We start from the raw sequence: 22,179 nt of genomic DNA on the forward strand, positions 1-22,179 counted from the left end.
AGCACAGCCAGGAATACAAATCGTGTACCACTAGAAGTGGGAAAATCAAGAAGGAGCTTCCAGGGATGCCTCTGAGTTTTCCTCAGGGCAAATGTGGCCTGAACAGGGCCCAAATGTCCCCATGTGTCCACGTGGAGAAGAGAGGTTAACTTAGGGCCTGAACAGGCACACTTTCCAGGGCATCACAGAGGAAGGAGCCTGAGCACCTGCCATAGACCCCAAAGGAGTTGGGTCTCTGTGTCAAGGAGAGAATGGCTCCCACAGACCTGCATGCTGCCACCTGCCAGGGCCTGGGACAGGAAGTCCTCAGCACTGTTGATATCTGAGGCAGAAACGAGAGAGACCTCCCCTCTCCAGTGTGTGGCCAATTGGAACTGTCATGAGTCTCTCACTCCTGGAATCCCAGACTGCCTGAGCCCTAACAGCAGTATTGGAGGAAGAGGGCATGGAATCCTGAGGTAGAATTCTGAATTAAACCCTGACTGAGTTAATAATTGGCCTAAGAAATTAATGGACAGAGGGGAAACATGGAGTAAGATTCAACTGAAGGCACCTGGCAGATCAGAGATTTAGAATCAGAAATTAAATGTCATGAGTCTAAAATGCTTCTGCCACCCTGGGCCTTGCAAGGGTAACTGCTCACTCTGCCTGGAAAAATCAGATGGCATCTTTGCTCCTCAAAGTATACCTTTGGGATTCACAGTTTTTTCCTTTCCTCCTCTCTAATAGTTTGCCTCCTTGGAGTTGTATCAGTCATTATACACTGATAAACCATTTGCTGCAGCTCAAAGGAATCCTACAAGACAATGATATTAGAGAATAAAAAAACTGCAAGTATGGCAGGTCACATAATCCCTCTAATGCAGTGGTACTCAACCTTCCTAATGCCGAGACCCTTTAATACAGTTCCTCATGTTGTGGTGACCCCCAACCATAAAATTATTTTCGTTGCTACTTCATAACTGTAGTTTTGCTACTGTTATGAATCATAATGTAAATATCTGATATGCAGGATGTATTTTCATTGTGACAAATTGAACATAATTAAAGCATAGTGATTAGTCACAAAAACAATATGTAATTATATATGTGTTTTCCGATGGTCTTAGGCGACCCCTGTGAAAGGGTCATTTGACCCCCAAAGGGGCCGCACCCACAGGTTGAGAACTGCTACTCTAATGGGTACCTTTGTTCCCAAATATTCAGTGCCCCACCATGCAGGAGAATTCTGTTGTTCACCCTCTTAAACTCAGGCATGGCTATGTGACTTGCTTTTACTAATAAACATGAGAAGTGTGTGTGTCACCTCTGGGCTGAAGCTTTAAGAGACAGCACAGCAAGTTTCCAGATAGAAGTTTCTCTGTCAGTCTGGGTCTCAGTGTGAAGGCAAGTTGGAGCAGAGTATTAGCCAACCTGATAAAATGTAACTTGAATAAGAATCAAACTTGTGTTGTGATAAGCCACTAATATTTGCAGGCTGTTTTTCACCGAAGCCTAATCTGCCTCTGATTCATACACTATCATTCAGAAATACACAGAAATCATAGCTTCTGTAATCTATAATAAATCTATAATGAGTCAGGCAGACCCACCTACTAGTTGATAAGAAAAATAACACTATGTCCCATCAATTTAAACAATCCTTGTGGGCAATGTTTAGTCTCTTTAATAGAAATGCTCAGTGTCTCAAATATCCTCTCCCTCCGTTTTTTACCCTAAAATGTTTTCCAGGTAGTGTGGAGAGGGGTGCAGAAGAGAATGGCTCGGGCAACTTCACGCCCATGGGAAAGAGCCAGGATCCTCAAAGGCCATCTCCGTTCCTCCAGACCCTGACACTGATTGCCCAGCTGGAATTCTCAGCTGCAGCTGTAGCGGTCATAAATTATGCCCTAACCTTTCTCGGTCCCAGCACCACCCCTGATAGCTCTGCCCTGCTGACCCAGCTTTATCTCATCTCCCACAGGCTTCACAGGCCATTCTGGAGGGGCCTGGGACCCACAACAGCCTCACTTCTGTCCCACCTTGCAGATGAGAAAATGGAGGCAATGTGTAGGAAACTAAAACTCCAGTACTCTGACTTCAAAACCTATAGGCTCACAGCGCAGAGCATGCTGGCACTGTGACAACCAATGACACCCAGCGCTTCCCTTGGAGCACTGCCTGGGAGAAGACCGATAGTAGAACCATGATTCTGAGTCCAGTACAATAATACAAATGTTTTCTCAGGGACCCAATGATTATTTTAATTCCCATTCTTGCTATTTGGATGGCGTTTTCAATAATTAATCTGATCCTAACTGAATGAAAAGAGAAATGTATTCTAGTTAGTTCCTTCAGATGTTCCTGGAAACAACCTTTCTGATTTCATAGACTGATCTGGGGAAGTCTCAACAGAGCATTAATCAGGAAAGAACATGCCTGGCTGAGTGTGCATTTCTTTACCTACAGCAAGAATCTGAGCCTTGTTCCCTCTACTTTCTCAGGTTTGAAATGAAGGATAAGATCTTGTTCTCCATGGTTTCATCATAAGGGAGCCAAGATCACTCTGCTTTGCATGGATCTCTGGGCCTCTCATTTAATATAGCGAGGAAAAAAAGCTTTCTAGAACTGTAAGCAATTTCTATATTTCATAGGCGCCTATCAGTCATCAAGTTTTCTTCATCATTCCATTCCCAGTATGTATGTATGTATGTATGTATTCATACATTTTGGCTTTTTCTTGTTTTGGATGATTGAAATAAAGAGTCAGATTGATAGTTATAGAAGAGTCGTGGGGATGTAAAAGACAGCACAGGGAATATGGTCAATAATATTGTAATAATTATGTATGGTGCCAGGTGAGTACTGAAAATACTGGAGGAACCATTTTTTAAGTTATAGAAGTGTCTAATCACTGGCTTGTACATCTGATACTAATATAATATTGTATATAAACTGTAACTGAAAAATAAAAAATTGCTAAATTAAAAAAACACACAATGGTGTCCATCTGAGCAACACATTATATTTCACCAGATATTATGCCCTTCTTGATCTCCACTACAGGAATCCCGTGGAGACACACCTCTCCTGGAGTAGTTTATTCATGGGAGAGTTAATTTGCAGACCCATGCATAAAGGCACATGGGAATGATGGAGCATGGCAGAGGGACTATTCAATTATCAAAGCTAGAAAAAGTGGATTTTCCATATGGAAAAAAATGAAATTAGATCTGTACTTCATACTATGCAAACAAATTAACTTCAGATGAATTAAGGACTTGAAGGTCAAAAACAATATTTCAAACTTCTTATAAATACTTGTTATTGAAACCATCAGTACCTGGAGTTCTCTTTGGGGTAGGTTATTAACTACAGTTCTTTAATAAATGTAGGTATATTCAGGTTATCTATTTCTTCTTGGGTTGAGCTTTGGTAGTTTCTGTTTTTCATGGAATTTGTTCATTTTACCTGTTATCAAATTATTGCTCATAAATATTATCCTTTTAATGCCTGTAGAATCTGTAGTGACATATATCCTTTAATTGATATTATTTTTAATGTGTGTCTTTTGTAACTTTTTAAAAAGTCAGTCTGGTTTGTTAATTTTATTGCTTATTTCAAACAACTACCTATTAGTGTCTTTGATTTTTTTCTATTAGTTTCTGTTTCAATATCAGTGATCTGCTAATAAAGTCATTATTCCTTCATTCTGACTACTCTTTGCTTTATTTGCTTTTCTCTTTCTGTTTCCTTTAGATGGAAGTTGAGCTAATTGATTTGAAATCTTCCTTTGTCTTTAATATAGGAATTTAATATGATAAATTTGCCTCTAAGCTTTGCATTAGCTGTATCTCACAAATTTTGAAATGTATCTTCATATCATTAAGTTAAAAATCTCTATCTCATCTTATGATTTCCTTCTTGATCCATGGATTATTTAGAAATGTTTTATTTGTTTTCCAAATATTTTACACTTTTCCAAGTGTCTTTCTGTTAGCCATTTTCATTTTATTATGTTGTGGTGAGAGAATATAGTTTGTGTGGTATGAATTTTTTGAGGCCCAGAATAAGATCCCTTTTTTTCTGACCTAGAAAATGATCTATCTTGGTGGAATGTTCCATGTGAATAAACAAATATGTACTCTACTGTTGTGTGCTACAGATATCAATCAGGTCAAGTTGGTTGGTAGTATTTTCAATCTTCTATATCTTACTGATCTCTTGGTCACTTGTTCTATCAATTACTGAGAGGAGTATTGAACCATACTCAAATTATGCTTATAGATTGTTTTCTTTCTCCTTTCAGTTGTTTAACATGTTTTAAAGCTCTGTTATTAAGTACTTTAACATTTATATTGCAATGTCTTCTTGATTAATTTACCCTGTTAATATATGATGTCCTTCTTTATCCTTGGTAATATTTTTTATTTTTTCCATTCAAAATCTTCTGTTACAGAATATCTAGGTTTGGAACTGTTAATGCCATGTTTTGTGCTTTTTTGAAGGTGTGTTTCTTAAAAGTGAGCATTCATAAATGTCAATATAAGAAATTCTGGTAGTTTACTGTTTAGTTATCATTGGAAAATTAAGGTTTCTAAGAGTTAAGAATTCTAATTAAATTAGAAATAAATTGTATGGTTTTGGAAATAGAAGGCATGAGGCATGGACATGCATTTTGAAGGAAAAAGAAAGTGAGTTAAAGTTGTAAAAAGGTTTGTGAAAGTTATAGAAGGTTTATAAGGAGACATGTTAAGAGAAAGTTATATAAATGATACAGACCAGTAAGTCAGAACAAGCAGAGTAGGGAAACTGAGTTAAATAGCAGTTTGAAGCCATATAGAAAATCTAGATGCCAAGCAGTCCATAGCCATCTAGTAAATCCTATCTCCCCTAAACCAGGAACACTTAAAGAGTAAATGGTTTGCATTTTTCCTCCCAACCAGAAGGTAAATAGTTTATATCAACCTACTTAGAGAGACAGATAGCAGAAATCCAATTAGTGTCATTTGCTGACCACACCCAAAGACAAGTTAAGAGAATAGACCTCGCCTGGCCAACATGGCTCAGTGGTTGAGTATCAATGTATGAACCAGGAAGTCATGGTTTGATTCCCAGTCGGGGCACATGCCCAAGTTCTGGGCTTGATCCCCAGTTGTTGGGCATGCAGAAGGTAGTCAATAAATGATTCTCTCTCATCATTGATGTTTCTTTTTTCTTTTTTTTTTAAATATATATTTTATTGATTTTTTACAGAGAGGAAGGGAGAGAGATAGAGAGTTAGAAACATCGATGAGAGAGAAACATCGATCAGCTGCCTCCTGCACATCTCCTACTGGGGATGTGCCCACAACCCAGGTACATGCCCTTGACCGGAATCAAACCTGGGACCTTTCAGTCCGCAGGCCGACACTCTATCCACTGAGCCAAACCGGTTTCGGCCATTGATGTTTCTCATTCTCTCTCCTCCCTTCCTCTCTGAAATCAATGAACATATTTTTTTTTTAAAGAGAGAGAAAAGACCTCGTCTTGGAATATCAGCATAAAGCTGATGAATTCTATTGAGATCCCCCACTAGACTTCCTGAAAATGCCCACTTTAAAACCCCTTAAAATGAAGACCTAGCATGCACTTTCCTGATTAATAAATTTAATTAAGTAAATAAATTTAAAGATCAAAAGTAAGCTAATACAGCATTAGATTTTGGTTCTTTCCCACTTCATTAAAAGGACAAGGATTTTCCTCTTGCTTTTCAGATATAAGGAGACTTGGTTTTTAAGCACTTTGGTAAATTATATTTTTCTCCCTACCTTATCCCTCCAGAATTTGGCAATTCTTAATGATTACTGAATCATGGCAATACAATTCTTTTATATATATATAGATTTTTTTTTTATTGATTTCAGAGAGGAAGGTAGAGGGAGAGAGAAATAGAAACATCAATGATGAGAGAGAATCATTGATTGGCTTCCTACTGCATGCCCTACTGGGGATGGATCCACAACCTGGGCATATGCCTTTGACCAGAATTGAACCCAGGACCCTTCAGTCTGCAGGCCAACGCTCTATCCACTAAGCCAAAGCAGCTAAGGTGGCAATATGTTTCTTTGCATGAATTCAATAAGACCAATTTTCAATTGTAGTTTTATTAATCAAGACTTTGACTGGCATGTCATGTCTAAGAGAGTCATGCCTGGACTCTGAATGTCACCAGAAAGCTTTATGGAGTGAAAACTGACTTTGAAGCCAATTAGAGCTCCTTGGAGAAAGCTGTTACCTTGCTTGGTCATGTGGTTCTTGGCAGTCTTTCCATGTAAGGAATGAAGGTTACTTTCCTGAGAGATGTCAAGAAAGAAACCTCAAGATATTTGGGGAACCTGAAGAACTTGAGGAATTCACCCAAGTCTACAGGTATTGAAGGGAAGGCAAACCTGATTGCAACTAGGTGGCTCAGATTCTTTGCCCTGTGGGGCTAATTAAAGCTCAATCATGAGATTCCAGCAAAGCAGATTTTAAGAGCCCATACAATCAATTGCTATTTTTATTGTGTTTATACAGTCAGGCCAATTTGAAACTGGACTTAATATAGTAAATAAATTGGTCTTAATTTGGTCTTTAATAAAAATGAGGGTGATTTTAGGGGGGAAAATTGTACTTCAATAGACTCTAATACACAGTTGTGAATATTAGGCACTAATTTAATTAATTGTCTCCAAATTTTTATTTTTCACCTGTGAATTAAACTGGATCCTGAATTTTTCTAATGTTGTTAAATATTTGGCTACAACCTTCCAAACTGATGTTTCCTTTTTCTCCTATCCTTTTACTTGAAATTATGAGAACTAAAACTTTTTTTCTTCCATTGGACCATTTATCATAATTCTTGTTCCAGTTTTTACCCCAATAATACTAAGATTTATAATGAAATTTATCTCCACCAGGGTATAAGCTCTACTCGTACTCAGGAAATACCACCTCTAGACACCATCGCCACCTCCTTTGTGCCCAGGCTTCATCATCCCTCTGACAGAGAGCAAGGATCTCTTGACTCTAAAAAACAACAACACATTGCCCCCATTCGGCAGGAAGCAGCTATAAAAGAGACCCTGCACCCTTTTTCTCTGAGAAATTTCAGAGCCAAGAACCTTGGGGTGAGGGAGGGTCTGGTGCGGGGGGGGGGGGTGGGGGGGGAGGCAATGCTGTAGGCAGTTAGACATAAGCAGAGCAAAGACAATGGGCCAGGTACAGAAGGTCACAAGGGTGGGAAGCCCCAGGTGCCTAGCAATGGATAATCAATTGTAGGGTGAGACTTTGCTTCCAGGGTGACTTTTCCTCCCATTTCATATCATTACTAGTAGTCAGGTGGTCTAAACGGCCTTTTCCTCCCTAAAGATAACATCTAGGCCTCAGAAAAGCTCCAGGCCCAGAAAAGCAGCAAAACCAGACATGTGACACACTGGCTGCCTCAGGACCAGCTTTTACCTCCCAAGTCACTCAACAGGTTTACTCAGCCTTGGATATCACATATAAACCCCACCCAGCATTCTAATCAAACACTGACTGTAATTAATGATTTAGCAAGTGCTAGGGATTTTTTTTTCTACATCCCTTCTTAGCAGAAGACAGGGTTCTAAAACAGGGATGATCAACTGGACGGGAACCTGTACTCTATCTCTCACCCAATGTACACATAGCCCTCCAATAATCAATCTTTACCTGCTCTGTAACCCATCATATCCAACACAAAAGGGCAGTCCAGATAATCCCTCTCCTCATAACCCTCAGGATCTCAGCAGGTGTCGGGACTGACATAGGGGGCTTAACCACTGCTCTATCATATTTTGAAAATTCATGTGACTACTGGCTAAAAAATATAAACTGGTGTCTACTTCCCTTCATAGGGCCATTAACATTCCTATTCCTCACCCTCGTTTTTGGCCCAGGTATTCTGCGTCATTTTTCATCTTTCCTTCAGGACCGCTTTTGAGCTTCACCAACAAGTCTCTCAGGGGAATCATGCTGCTGCAACCCCTCACTCCAACCATGAGGAATCTACATACTGTTCCAGCCAACTGTAATCAAAGCCCATCCCTTTATGATCTCAATGTACCCTCTCAGCAGGAAATAACAACAGAAGAAATGACCTCCATCCCTATTCCATAAAACAAAAAGACTGGAATGTTAGGTCTGATCAAATAATCAAATCAATACCCATTCCCCTAGGAAACTGACTTCTAGGTAATTTCGCAACGGACATTCCCTTTCGCTTAGACCACATTCCATTTGCTGAGACCAGTAAAGTTCCTCTCCAGATTGCCCAGGATCCAGACTCACCCAGAGAATTCCCCACCTAAAAAGCCCTTCTAGAATCCTTTAAAATCTCCAACTCCCCCCATCCTTAGGTGCTGGCACCATTTTGGGGCTTAGCTCATCTGGTTTCCAGATAACCTAATAAATTTATAATTTTAAAAATATGATATAAATATAGCTCCAGTTTTCCTTTGATTAGTACCAGCATGATGTATTTTTCCCCATTGTTTTAACCCATTTGTGTCTTTATATTTTAAATGTTTTTTATAGTGGTAATATAGTTGAGTTGCTTTTTAAATCCAATCTGACCATCTCTCTAATTTATTGGACTGTTTAAACCATTTAATTTCATTATTGATATGGTTGAGTTTAAATCTATCATCTTACTACATGTTTTCTATTTGTACTATCTGTTCCTTGTTAATTTTTTCGTGACTTTTTTTTTTTTATCTCTACTATCAGTTCATTAGTTCTATCTTTTTATGTGTATGTGTGTATGTGTTAATCCTCACCCAAGGATATTTTTTCCATTGATTTTTAGGGAGAGTGGAAGAGAGAAAGGAAAGACAGAGAGAAACACTGAACACTGGACCCTTTGGTCTGAAGGCTGACACTCTATCCACTGAGCCAAACCGGCTAGGGTCTACCTTTTGCTTTTTTAGTGGTTGCTCTAAGGTTTATACTTATCAAAATTTAACTTTAAATAATATTGTTGCACTTTACCTTAAGTGTAATAATCTTTCAATAATATATTTCCATTTCCTCACTCCCATTCTTTGTGCTATTGCTGAAATGCATTTTACATCTACATGTTATAATTCCCATAATACATCTTACTATTTTTGCTTTAGATAGTAAATTATCCTTTAAAGAGATTAAAAATAAGAAAACATTCATATTTGTCCACATTTTTACCATTTCTAGCACTCTACATTCCTTTATGTAGATCCAAATTTCTTTTTTTTTTATTGCTTAAAGTATTACAAAGGGTATTACATATGTGTCCTTCCCCCCCCCCCCCCCGCCGCCCTTGACAGTCCCCTAGCCTCCCCTATCCCCCAGTGTCTTATGTCCATTGGTTATGCTTATATGCATACATACAAGTCCTTTGGTTGATCTCTTACCCCCCTCCCTCCTGCCCCCCAACCCTCCCCGGCCTTCCCGCTGCAGTTTGACAATCTGTTTGAGGCAGCTCTGCCTCTGTATCTATTATTGTTCAAAAGTTTATAATGGTCTCTATTATCCATGAATGAGTGAGATCATGTGGTATTTTTCCTACATTGACTGGCTTATTTCACTTAGCATAATGCTCTCCAGTTCCATCCATGCCGTTGCAAATGGTAAGAGTTCCTTCCTTTTTAGAGCAGCATAGTATTCCATCGTGTAGATGTACCACAGTTTTCTAATCCATTCATCTACTGATGGGCACTTAGGCTGTTTCCAGATCTTAGCTATGGTGAATTGTGCTGCTATGAACATAGGGGTGCATATATCCTTTCTGATTGGTGTTCCAAATTTCTTTCTAGTCTCATATTCCTTCTAAGAATTTACCTTAATATTTCCTGTAGTGCAAGTCTACAAGTGATAAATGCATTTAGCATGCATTTAGTACCTTAACCAATAAATAAATTAAAGATTAAAAAATAATAAAGACACATGCATTAAATAACAGCTATTTAATGTAATTTAAATGCATATGTTATATAATAAATGTAATTTAAAGTATATATATATATATATATATATATATATATATATATATATATATTTTTTATTTTTTTTTCTTTCAGCCCTAGCATGCAGATAGAGTGGACCAAAGTGTCCCAAGTTCGATTCTGGTCAAGGGTACATATCTTGGTTGCAAGCTCCTCCCTGGCCCAGGCCCTGGTCAGTGTGGGTACAGGAGGCAACCAATTACTGTGTTTCTCTCACATCAATGTTTCTCTCTGCCTTTCCCTCTGTCTTCCACTCTCCCTAAAAATCAATGGAAAAATAACCTGGAGTGAGGATTAACACCAAAAATAACTTTTCCCTCTCAATGGTTTGACTCAGTGGATAGAGCGTTGGCCTGCGGACCAAAGGGTCCCAGATTCGATTCTGGTCAAGGGCACATGCCTAGGGTTGCAGGCTCGATCCCCAGGAGAGGGTGTGCAGGAGGCAGCCAATCAATGATTCTCTCTCATCATTCATGTTTCTATCTCTCTCTTCCTCTCTGAAATCAATAAAAATATATTAATAAAAAAAAAAAAGAACTGAGTCAAATATGGCAAATTTTAAGGTGTTTTTTTTAAAAAAAAACAAAAAACTTTTCATCTGTGAAAGATATTTTCACTAAATATAGAATTCTAGGTTGATATTTTTCTTTCAGTACAGATGCTCTTTGGCATATGATGGGGTTCTGTCCCAATAAACACATTGTATGTTGAAAATATCATTAAGTCGAAATATCTTTACTAGACCTAACCTACTGAACATCAAAACCAGGCCTACAAAACATTTACATTAGCCTACAATTAGGCAAAACCATCCAACTCAAAGTCTAGTTCATAATAAAGTGTTGTCTATCTCATGAAATTTATTATGTGTATCACTTTCACACCATTGTAAAGTTGAAAAATCACAAATCGAACCATTGTTAAGTTGGGACCATGTGTATTTTAAATATGTCACTCCATCTTCTTCTGTTGCACAGTGCCTAATGTAAAGTCTGCTGAATATGGACTATTTCATTATTCTCATGCCATCTTTAAGATTTTCCCCTTACCATTGATTTTCAGCAGTCTGAGTATGATGTGCTAGTTGTATTTTTATTTGTGTTGGTTGGGGTTCTCTGAGCTTCCTGGATCTGGAGTTTGTTGTTGTTTTTCATTCATTTGGGGAAAATCTCAGCTATTATCTCTTCTGTCTTCCTCTTTCCCTTAATCCTCATAGGACTCAGTTGCATGTGTGTTTAGAACATTTCATATTATTTCACAGCTTTTGGATGCTGTTTTATTTTTGTCTTGCCTTTTTTACTCCTTATATTTCAGATTTACCTATCTCCAAATTCACTGATTCTTTCCTCTGCTAAGCCCATTATGCTAATAAATCTGTTGAAGGAATTCTTCATGTCTCATATCATGGTTGTATTAGACTGCTAGGGCAGGCCCTATGTCCAAATACAGTCATATTGGGGGTTAGGGCTTCAACATATAAATTAGAGGGGGAAAAGGGGAGGTCACAATTTAGCCCGTAAAAATGGTATTCATTTATAGTATTATCATTTCACTCTTTTTTAGAATTTCCATCTGATAAAATTCCCCATCATTCATGTTGTTCAACTTTTCTACTAGAACCTTTTAACATTAACTACAGTTATTTTAAGGTCTCTGATAGTTTCAACATGTGCACCACCTCTGTGTCTAACTCTGTTGACTACTTTACCTAATTTTTTTTAAATGTTTCATATATTTATTCAGAAGGTGATTCAACTATAGAATGAAGCATTTTTAGAACTATGAAATACAATGTTTTGAAATCGTATTTCCCTGCAATTGTTTATTATAATTTTTATAATCCTGAAGAGATTCTCGTATCTGAAGTTTTTTAAGCATTCAGGTATTTTGCATGATGTCTGATGTAATCAGTAATAAAGGTAGCAATGAAGTAGTAGCTATGACCATAACCCTCTTGTAACCTAAAAACAACAAGGATTTTCTATTCTGTACAGGCAGCTATGAAGTTATCAAGTAGTAACTGTCCATCTGAAAGAAACTGGTCATCTTTTCCTTGATCAATTAGTATGTCAAGCTGAGAACCTGGAAAGGACTTCACAAGATGAGTAGCATCATAAGCTTTCCATTTATTTTGATCTGCTCCCAAATATGCATTAAAGGCTTTTTTGCCCCAAGGACAAAGCACTGGATTGCAAATTAAAGCAAATGCTGACACAGATTTGTATTTTCCAGGATTCTTTAAAGCACAAATCAGCCCTGACCGGTTTGGCTCAGTGGGTAGAGCGTCGGCGTGCAGACTGAAGAGTCCCGGGTTCGATTCCGGTCAAGGGCATGTACCTTGGTTGCGGGCACATCCCCAGTAGGGGGTGTGCAGGAGGCAGCTGGTCGATGTTTCTCTCTCATCGATGTTTTTAACTCTCTATCCCTCTCCCTTCCTCTCTGTAAAAAAATCAATAAAATATATTTAAAGCACAAATCAGAGCTCCATGGCCTCCTATGGAGTGGCTAAAAATAGACATCCTTTGGGGGTCCACTGGAAAATTGGCATTTATGAGTTGAGGAAGCTCCTCCGTTACATAAGAGTACATTCTGTAGTTAGTTTTCCAAGGATGTTCAGTGGCATCCACATAAAACCCAGCACCAGTGCCAAAGTCCTAGCTCTTATCTTCTCCTTTAATATTGCAGCCACGAGGGCTGGTATCTGGAGCAATGACAAGGCCATGTTTTGAGGCAGCCTGATGATAACCAGATTTTCATATAAAATTCTGTTCTGTGCAAGTTAAACCAGACAGCCAATATTAGTGCAGGGCATTTTCCAGTTTCTGCCTTTGGTGGTAAGTATATGGCAAATTTCATTTTGCAGTTCAGTTCAACACTGTCATGTTCAAAAACTTGCTGCAATCTCCCAAAGCATTTGTTGCTGGAAATCTGTTTCAGTGCCATTCTTTTCCTGTCCAATTGCTAACTGCTCTTTTGTCTGTACCAAAGGGTAGATGATCCTCCAGCAACGCGGCAGTACCCTGCTTTACCTAATTTTTATCTTGCTTTTTGGTATCTCTTGTAATTTGGATTGAATGTTGGATTTGGTGTGTATAAGAACAGTAGAGACTGCGGTAAATAATATTTATACCCAGAAATGGGCATGCATGTTCTTTTATAAGGCAACTAGAGGCCCAATGCATGAAAGTGGTGCATGGGTAGGGTCCCTAACCCTGGCCAGTGATCAGGGCTGATCAGGTTCCCTGCCTCCCAGTCTCCCCGCCTTCTCCTTCCCTAGCTCCCTCAGCACCCCACTGCCGCCGCTGGCTGCCCGCCACATTCTGCGCCGCCTCTTGGTGTTCTGCGCACATCATAGCAAGCGATCAAATTCCCCGTCTCCTGGGGACAATTTGCACTGGATTCGTGCACTGGTTGGGGGCATGGCCTATGGGGACCAGCCCACTGTGGGGAGCACAGTTCATCCCCATCAGCTGAGCAATACTCCCACTGTGGGAGCACACTGACCACCAGGGGGCAGCTCCTGCATTGAGCGTCTGCTCCCTGGTGGTCAGAGTGTGTCATAGCAACTGGTTGACTGGTCATTCTGCCTTTTGGTCGCTGGCCTTTTATACATATATTAGAGGCCTGGTGCACAAAAATTTGTGCACTCGGGGAGGAAAGGGGGGGTCCCTCAGCCCGGCCTGTGCCCTCTTGCAGTCTGGGACCCCTCGGGAGATAACGACCTGCTGGCTTAGGCCTGCTCCCAGGTGGCAGAGGGCAGGCCCAATCCCTAGGTGCAGCCCCTGGTCGGGCTCAGAGCAGGGCCGATTGGGGAGTTGGGGCGCCACCCCCTGTCATGCACAGAGCAGAGAGGATTGGGAGGTTGCAATGCCACCCTCAGTCATGCTCAGGGTAGGGCCGATTGGGGGGTTGGGGCACCGCCCTCTGTCACACTCAAGGCAGGGTCGATAGGGAGGTTGTGGCGCCACCCCCTGTCACGCACAGAGCTGGGCCCATCGGGGGGTTGGGGCTCCGTACCCTGTCATGCACAGAGCAGGGTCAATCAGGGAGTTGGGGAGCTCCCCCCGTCATGCACAGAGCAGGGCCCATTAGGGGGTTGGGGAGCTCCCCCCTGTCATGCACAGAGTAGGGGCAATAGGGGAGTTGGGGCACCGCCCCCTGTCAGACACAGAGCAGGGCGGATCAGGGGGTTGGGGCGCCGCCCTCTATCACTCACAGAGCAGGGCCATCAGGGGGTTGGGGCACCGCCACTGTCACACTCAAGGCAGGGCCGATGGGGAGGTTATGGCTCTACCCCGTCACACACAGAGCAGGGCCCGTGGGGCGGGGGGGAGGTTGGGGCGCCGCACCCTGTCACACACAGAGGTGCAGGGCGATCAGGAGGTTGGGGAGCTCCCCCCGTATCAGGCACAGAGCAGGGCTGATCAGGAGGTTGGGGCGCCTTCCCCTGTCACGAACAGAGCAGGGCCGATAGGGAGGTTGTGGCCCCGCCCCCTGTCACACACAGAGCAGCAGGGCGATCAGAGGGTTTGTGAGCTGCCCCCTGTCACACTGATCCCAGTGCCGGGAGGCCTCGCGGCTCCACTGATCCCGGTGCTGGGAGGCATATTACCCTTTTACTATATAGGATAGAGGCCTGGTGCATGTGTGGGGGCCGGCTGGTTTGCCCTGAAGGGTGTCCTGGATCAGGGTGGGGGTCCCCACTGGGGTGCCTGGCCAGCCTGGGTGAGGGGATGATGGCTGTTTGCAGCTGGTCACACACCCTTCAGGGTGGCGGTCCCCACTTGGGTGCCTGGCCAGTCTGGGTGAGGGGCTGAGGGCTGTTTTCAGGCTGGCGGGTGATGGAAGCTCCCAACAGCTCCTTTTTTTCTTTTTTTTTCTTTTTTTTATTCTGGGCCAGCTTTAGCTCTGAGGCTCCAGCTCTTAGGCCTCCGCTCCTGAAAGCAGGTATCTGGTTTGTTTTGGTTCTATATTCGAAACTCTGTATCAACTCCAGCTCTGAGATCCCGGCTCGCTGAAAGCAGGTTTCTGGGGTTTTGTTTAGCTTCTATATTTGTTACAATGTTTCTTAAACTGCAGGCTCAGAGGCCGGCAAGGCAGGCGGGGAACGTTGGAGTCCTCCGTCACTGAAGCAAGCAAGCCTCATGTTAGTTTCAAGCTGCCTGGCTGCCAGCCACCATCATGGCTGGCAGTTAATTTGCATATCTCGCTGATTAGCCAATGGGAAGGGTAGCAGTTGTACACCAATTACCATGTTTCTCTTTTATTAGATAGGACTAGAGGCCCGGTGCACAAAAATTTGTGCACTGGGGTGGGAGGGGCGGTCCCTCAGCCCAGCCTGTGCCCTCTCGCAGTCTGGGACCCCTCAGGGGATGACCACCTGCTGGCTTAGGCCCGCTCCCCGGGGGATTGGGCCTAAAATGGCAATCAGACATCCCTCTGGCAGCCCAGTAGCCCTCGGGGGATGTTCACTTGCCAGTGGGGAGCAGGCCTAAACTGCAGTCGGACATCCTTAGCGCTGCTGAGGAGACAGGAGAGGCTCCCACTACCACCGCTGTACTGGCAGCCATCAGCCTGGCTTGTGGCTGAGCAGAACTCCCCATGTGGAGCTCACTGACCACCAGAAGGCAGCTCCTGCATTGAGAGTCTGCCCCCTGGTGGTCAGTGTGTGTCATAGTGACCAGTCATTCCCAATCTTTCTGCTGTTAGGATCAGTTTGCATATTACCCTTTTACTATATAGGATAGAGGCCTGGTGCACAGATGGGGACTGGCTGGTTTGCCCTGAAGGGTGTCCCAGATCAGGGTGGGGGTCCCGCTTGGGTGCCTGGCCAGCCTGGATGAGGGGATGATGGCTGTTTGCATCTGGTCACACCCCCTTCAGAGTGGGGGTCCCCATTGGGGTGCCTGGCCAGCCTGGATGAGGGGATGATGGCTGTTTGCAGCTGGTCACACACCCTTCAGGGTGGGGGTCCCCACTGGGATGCTTGGCCAGTCTGGGTGAGGGGCTGAGGGCCGTTTTCAGGCTGGTGGGTGACTGAAGCTCCCAACCTCTCCTTTTTTCTTTTCTTTTTCATTCTGGGATTTATTTACCTTCTATGGCTGTCACTGGAGCTGAGAGCCAGCTCCAGCTCTGAGGCCTGGCTCCAGCTTGAGGCCTCAGCTGCTGAAAGCAGGTATCTGGGGTTTGTTTGGCTTCTATAATTGAAACACTGTTGCAGCTCCAGCCTTGAGACCTCGGCTGGCTGAAAGCAGGTATCTGGGGTTTGTTTAGCTTCTATAATTGAAACATAGTTGCTTTCGGAGCTGTTGCTTTCAGGCTCAGAGCCGGGCCACGGCAGGTGGGGAACCTTGGCTTCCTCCATCACTGGAGCAAGCAAACCTCATGTTCGCTTCAGCTGCATGGCTGCCGGCTGCCATCTTGGTTGGCAGTTAATTTGCATATCACCCTGATTAGCCAATGGGAAGCGTATCAGAGGTATGGTTAATTACCCTATTTGTCTTTTATTAGATAGGATATACAGCAATACAGTTATAGTAGGGGACTTCAACACCCTATTGACATTTCAGACATTAACCCTTACTGGGACTATCAGTGGCGAATATCTTCTCTGATTCAGCAGGTTGTCTTCTTGTTTTATTAATAGTTTCCTTTGCCATGCAAAAATTTTTTAGTTTGATATAGTCCCATTTGTTTTTCTTTTGTATCCCTTGCTTGAGGAGACATATCAGGAAAAATATTGCTAAGAGAAATGTAAGGGATTTTACTGCTATTTTGATTGGTCGTATGTCTAAAATTTAAAAATCCATGAACCAAACTCATTCTAGTAAGTTAATATTTTAATATTTCTGATTTCTAGCATGGTGGAGGAATAGAAATATTTAATAGCAGTCTGAATAAAAAGATTACTATCCTATATAATAAAGAGGTAATATGAAAATTGATCCTTACTCCGTCATGCCATCACAAGATGGCTGCGCCCACAGCGGAGCCAGGGTTCCTGTAACACAAGATGGCTGTGCCCACAGCGGAGGCAGGGTTCCCGTAACAAGCAATAAGCAGGTACCTGAGGCTGTGTGGCACCAGGCCGGGGCAGAGGACCTGAGGCTGCACCCCCCACCCAGTGGCGCTTGACGGGGGACCTCAGGCCGTGCCCCCCACCTAGTGGGGCTTGATGGGGGACCTCAGGCCGCATCCTCCACCCTGGTGCTGGGCTGGGGGACCTGAGATTGCCCCCTCACACACACCTGGCGGGGCTTGACGGGGGTGGGGCTGGCCAGGTATGGGTCTCGTGTGCTTTCAAGGTGCACACAGATGGGCAGGGTCTTGACTCTGGGTCCCGCGGCACACCCCAGACTCTGACAGGAGGAAGATTTTCATATACATTTTACTAATTTTCTTTCTTCTCTGACACTTCTATTATAGAGAAAGGGCAAATAGCAATATTGAAATATTTCCTCTAATTAATTTCCTTTTAATGTGCAAGAATTTCATGACCTGGGCCACTAGTATATTATATTTGCAAAGCCTAAAGATGGGCTTTGTCTGGCTTGCATAGTCTCTATTCATAAATGAGGCGATTTCACACAAGGACCTATATTTTCAAAGTTTCTTCCAAAATTAAAAATCTAGTGTCACTGCACACACATTGCTCCCTTACGGTCTGCAATAGCTTCCAGCCCACTTCCTCTTGTCTCATGCTCCCCAATCCTGCTTTCTGGCCCTGACAGGCATTTGGGTTTGAAACTCCCAAATAAATCTTGGGTTTACATTTTTAAAACCCAAAGATTCTGTCACTTTCTTCCTTAGTTTTATCCTGAGTTTAGAGATAAATCAAAAAACAAATGAGAAAGCAAAAGGTTTTCCTCTTCTTCCAAGTTCTAAAATTTTAAAATTCATGAACCAAACTCACTGGGTGATGGGTTGAGGAAAGTAAAGAAAAGGTGGGGCAGAAGAGAAAGGGCAGAAATATTTTGTGAGCATGAAGGAAGTGCCCCGAAGGTGACAGGCCAACTTGAGCTCTTAAGTAGGTGAGGGTCCATACCCTATGTCATTTGTTGTAACTGGGGGCGGAACATGATCCTGTTTCATCTTGGGGTGGTTTGCTTTATAAGTTTATCATCTTAGTTGGGTGTGGTTTTGCTAAAGAAAGCGATACTGCAGTGGGAACATGTGTCCCAACTGTCAGAAGTTCCACCCAGGGTGGAGTTTCTACCCTCACCATCTGTTCATGAGGCCTCCCATCCACCTCCTCGGTGCTCTGGTATCCTGCTGCGGCAGATGGCTTGGCTCAGTATCATGGATTACATATCTCTGAATGCTTGTTCACCCCTAACTTGTACTGAACACTTTTAACTGACAATTTTCTCTACAATCAGCTTAGGTAGTTCACAAAGAACAACATAGTAAACATTATATACTGTATATTATTTATTTAACACTTATTGAGCATTTATTATATGTCAGGCTCTGCTCAAAATGCTTTTATTAACTCATTTACTCCTCACAACTACCCTATGGTGTAGGTCCTATTATTTCCACAAATACAGTACTGGTTTCAAAGACAATCAAAAAGTAAAATTCAAAGCAACGTTGAGTTAAAAAATAATGAAACATTAAAAAGTTGTTAAGCTCACTCTACTCTGATATATTTAAATATTTAAAGATCAAAATTCATTTCATAGCTTCATTTTTCAATTACAAAGGTGATTAAATTATAATATGAGGCTCTAAATTAATATAACTGAATTATCAAAAAATAAATTGGCCTCTTGGAGATTTTTGCTACCAAAGATTAATCACAGAGAGGAAAGGGGTGATTTCCCTCAATAGTAGGCAAGCTTTTCTGTTCCAGAATTTGGAGCTCTCCTGCCTCAGGAATGAAGTTTATAGATTGTTTATTTGTTTGACATTTGTTTATTTGATTGCAGGACATCAAAGTGGCTGACCCAAATAGGCTTTTTTTTTTTTTGGAGGAAGACCTAGGCTGAGATAAACAGCCTAGACTGTCTTTGAGAATAACTGGATATGCAAAAAGTATTTTGAAGGGATTGGGGATGGGCTACCTAGAAGGGAGTCAGGTGGGTTTATAGAGACCAAAGCTTGGAGGGTGGGTCTGGACAATGATCATCTGAAAATAATAAAAAAAGAAACAAGTCACAGGCCTCTCCCTATTTTCCTGGGTCTATTGGACCCAGCGATCCCACTTCTGGGAATATATCCTAAAAACCCTAAAACACCAATCAGAAAGAATATATGTACCCCTATATTCATAGCAGCATTATTTACAATAGCTAAGATTTGGAAACAGCCCAAGTACCCATCAGTAGGTGAATGGATAAAAAAGCTGTGAGACATTTACATCATGGAATACTATGCTGCTGTAAAACAGAGGGATCTCTTCCCTTTTGAAACAGCATAAAGGGACCTGGAAAATATTATGCTAAGTGAAATAAGCCAATCTGAGAAAGACAAATACCACATGATCTCACTTATTTGTGGAATCTAATGAACAAAATGAATTGCCAACAAAATAAGATCCAAAGCATGGAGACATGGAACAGACTGACATACCTCACTGTGGGATTGGGGGGACAAGAAGAGATAAACCAAAGAACTTATATACTGATATGCATAGCCCATGGAAACAGGCAATAGTGTAGTGAAGACCTGGGGGGCGAGGGGGCTGGGAGGAGGAGGGTAAAGGGGGGGTGGGAAATGGGAGATCTATAATACTATCAACAATAAAAAATATTTTAAAGAGGAGGGGATGGGAGGGGAGGGGAGGGGAGGGGAGGAGAGGAGAGGAGAGGAGAGGGGAGGAGAGGGGAGGAGAGGGGAGGAGAGGGGAGGAGAGGGGAGGAGAGGGGAGGAGAGGCGAGGAGAGAGAAGAAACAGGTCACAGGCCTCTCCCTATTTTCCTGGGTCCTGGCAAAACCCAAGGGAAGGGAAGAGAATTATTTGCCATGAGGGTGGGTGGGGGGGGATGATATCAGATTATTGTTGATCTTGGCAAGTGGAAACTTGAAGCCAGATATGATATGATTTACAAAAATAAGTAAGTGTGGTACTTTTATACTTTGAGTATCGCATATCAGTTCTTTTCTCTTATAGCCAATGTTTGTTTTTCTGTTCTTAAGCAAAACTTCTTCTGTGAATGGACTTGTTTTCTTTCATTTTCTCCACCTCATTTTTACTGCCTTGGTTTTCCCAGGTTAGCTGTAACAACTAGATGTCTTTATGCTGATTCCCACAGACTTATCCTGCCTTAGTTCCTAAGTCAGTATCTCCCAAAGCCAATTACACTATCACTTGGTGAGCATTAGAAATGCATCATCCACACTATATACAACTAGCCTGAGAACTAATCGTGCATGGTCCCAAAATGGCTCCCCAAGTCTTCTTGATGGCTTTCAAGAACCTTACAATTACCATATGACCAAAAATTCTACTCCTAAGTATAGACCCAAGAAAGCTGAAAACATATGTTCACACAAAAGCTTGTACATGATGCCGGGGTCCTGCCCCAGCATGTCCAGGGGTCCCCAAAGGTGTGGACGGAGTCGGCGAAGACTATCCACCCTCTCCTACGGTGGAGTCCTATCCATCCCGAGAGTGGGGCTTACCTAGGGGTTCCTGTTCGGGCGCCAGATGCTGGAGTCCAACCCCAGCAGGTCCAGGGGTCGGCGAAGAAGGAATGACACGGAGACAGCGTTCAGTTGATCAGCAGCCTAGCCAGGATCTCCAGCCAAGTTCTGGTCCGGATCTCCAGCGAAGTTCTGGTCCGGAGCCCCAGCCAGGTTCCGTGTCCATGCTCTCCTGCTAGGTTCTCCAGCCAGGTTCAGTCCAGGTTCTCCAGCCAGGTTCAGTCACCAGGTTCTAGTCAGGTTCTCTTGCCCATTTCTGTAGTCAGGTTCAGTCCAGGATCTTTTGCCATGTTCTCTCCAGCGAAGTTCTTCTGTCTCTAGTTCTGTGTGTTCTGTCTTCTTACATCTGTATTTATACCAGTTGATTCCAATCCTATCAATCTATATTTCAAAGGTTAGGGCGTTTCTTATCTCCATTCCAGGGAGTAAAGATTATGTAGCTTAAGCATGATTGTTCGTAGTTAAAGTGATTAATTACCCACCTGGCACTTAGTTAAGAGGTTTTATTCCCTCCCTAACTTCAGGGGAAAATCCCTACCTGGGGAAACAACCTTTCTCAGAGACCTTGGTTAAAACACATAGTGCCAAGAAGGTGAGCAAACATATTAAGAACAGTATGCCATATATGCCAGGTCCCTTGAAACAGCAAGCATGGACCGGCTCCCGGCACATGAATGTTCATAGGAGTATTATTCATAATAGCCAAAAAGTGGAAACAACCCTGGCCAGTGTGGCTCAGTTGGTTGGGTGTCCTCCTGTGAACTGAAAGGTTGCTGGTGCAATTCCTGGTCAGGACACATGCCCAGGTTGTAGGTTTGATCCTTTCTGGAGGTGTGCAGGAGGTAGCCATTATATGTATTGCTCTCACATCAATGTTTCTCTCTCCATCTCCCTTTATCTCTTTCTAAAAATCACTTAAAACATTTTAAAGTGGAAACAACTCAAATGTCCATAAACAGGTGAATGAATAAACAAAATGTGGAATATCTATTTAATAGAATATGATCTAGTAATAAAAAGAAATAAAGTACTGATACATTGAACAACATTATGCTGAGTGAAAGAAACCAAACACAAATAATATATTGTATGATTTTATTTATGTGAACTATTCAGAATGGGCAAATCCATAGAGACAGAAAGTAGATTAGAGTTACCGGGGACAAAAGACAGGAAATTGGAAGTGACTCCTAACAGGTACTGGGTTTCTTGACAGTGGTGCTGGTGGCACAATATCATGAATATACTAAAAACCACTGAATTATACACTTTAAAATTGTGAATTTTATGCTATGTGAATTACATCTTATTTTAAAAATCTAAAGCAAGATGTAGGAGGAAGAGGTTGTGGGAGGGGAGGAGGAGGAGGAGAAGGAAGAGTCAGAGAAAAGGAAAGGAAAGAAAGAAGAGGAAGAATAAGAACCCATTAGCCTTAAAGAGATTTCAAGATGGCAGTAGAGTAGATGGAAGCTATGCTCACATCCTCCCATGAACAAACTGTAATTACAACTAAATTAAAGAAAAATCAT

General features: G+C 42.3%; 1 pseudogene; it reads right to left on the bottom strand.

Moving 5' to 3' along the window:
* Positions 1–11,851: 11,851 nt before the first annotated feature.
* LOC118656471 lies at positions 11,852–13,000 on the bottom strand (annotated as a pseudogene).
* Between the last annotated feature and the right edge of the window lie 9,179 nt (positions 13,001–22,179).

The sequence above is a fragment of the Myotis myotis genome, unplaced genomic scaffold, assembly GCF_014108235.1.
Source record: "Myotis myotis isolate mMyoMyo1 unplaced genomic scaffold, mMyoMyo1.p scaffold_m19_p_1, whole genome shotgun sequence".
Classification (NCBI taxonomy): Eukaryota; Metazoa; Chordata; class Mammalia; order Chiroptera; family Vespertilionidae; genus Myotis; species Myotis myotis.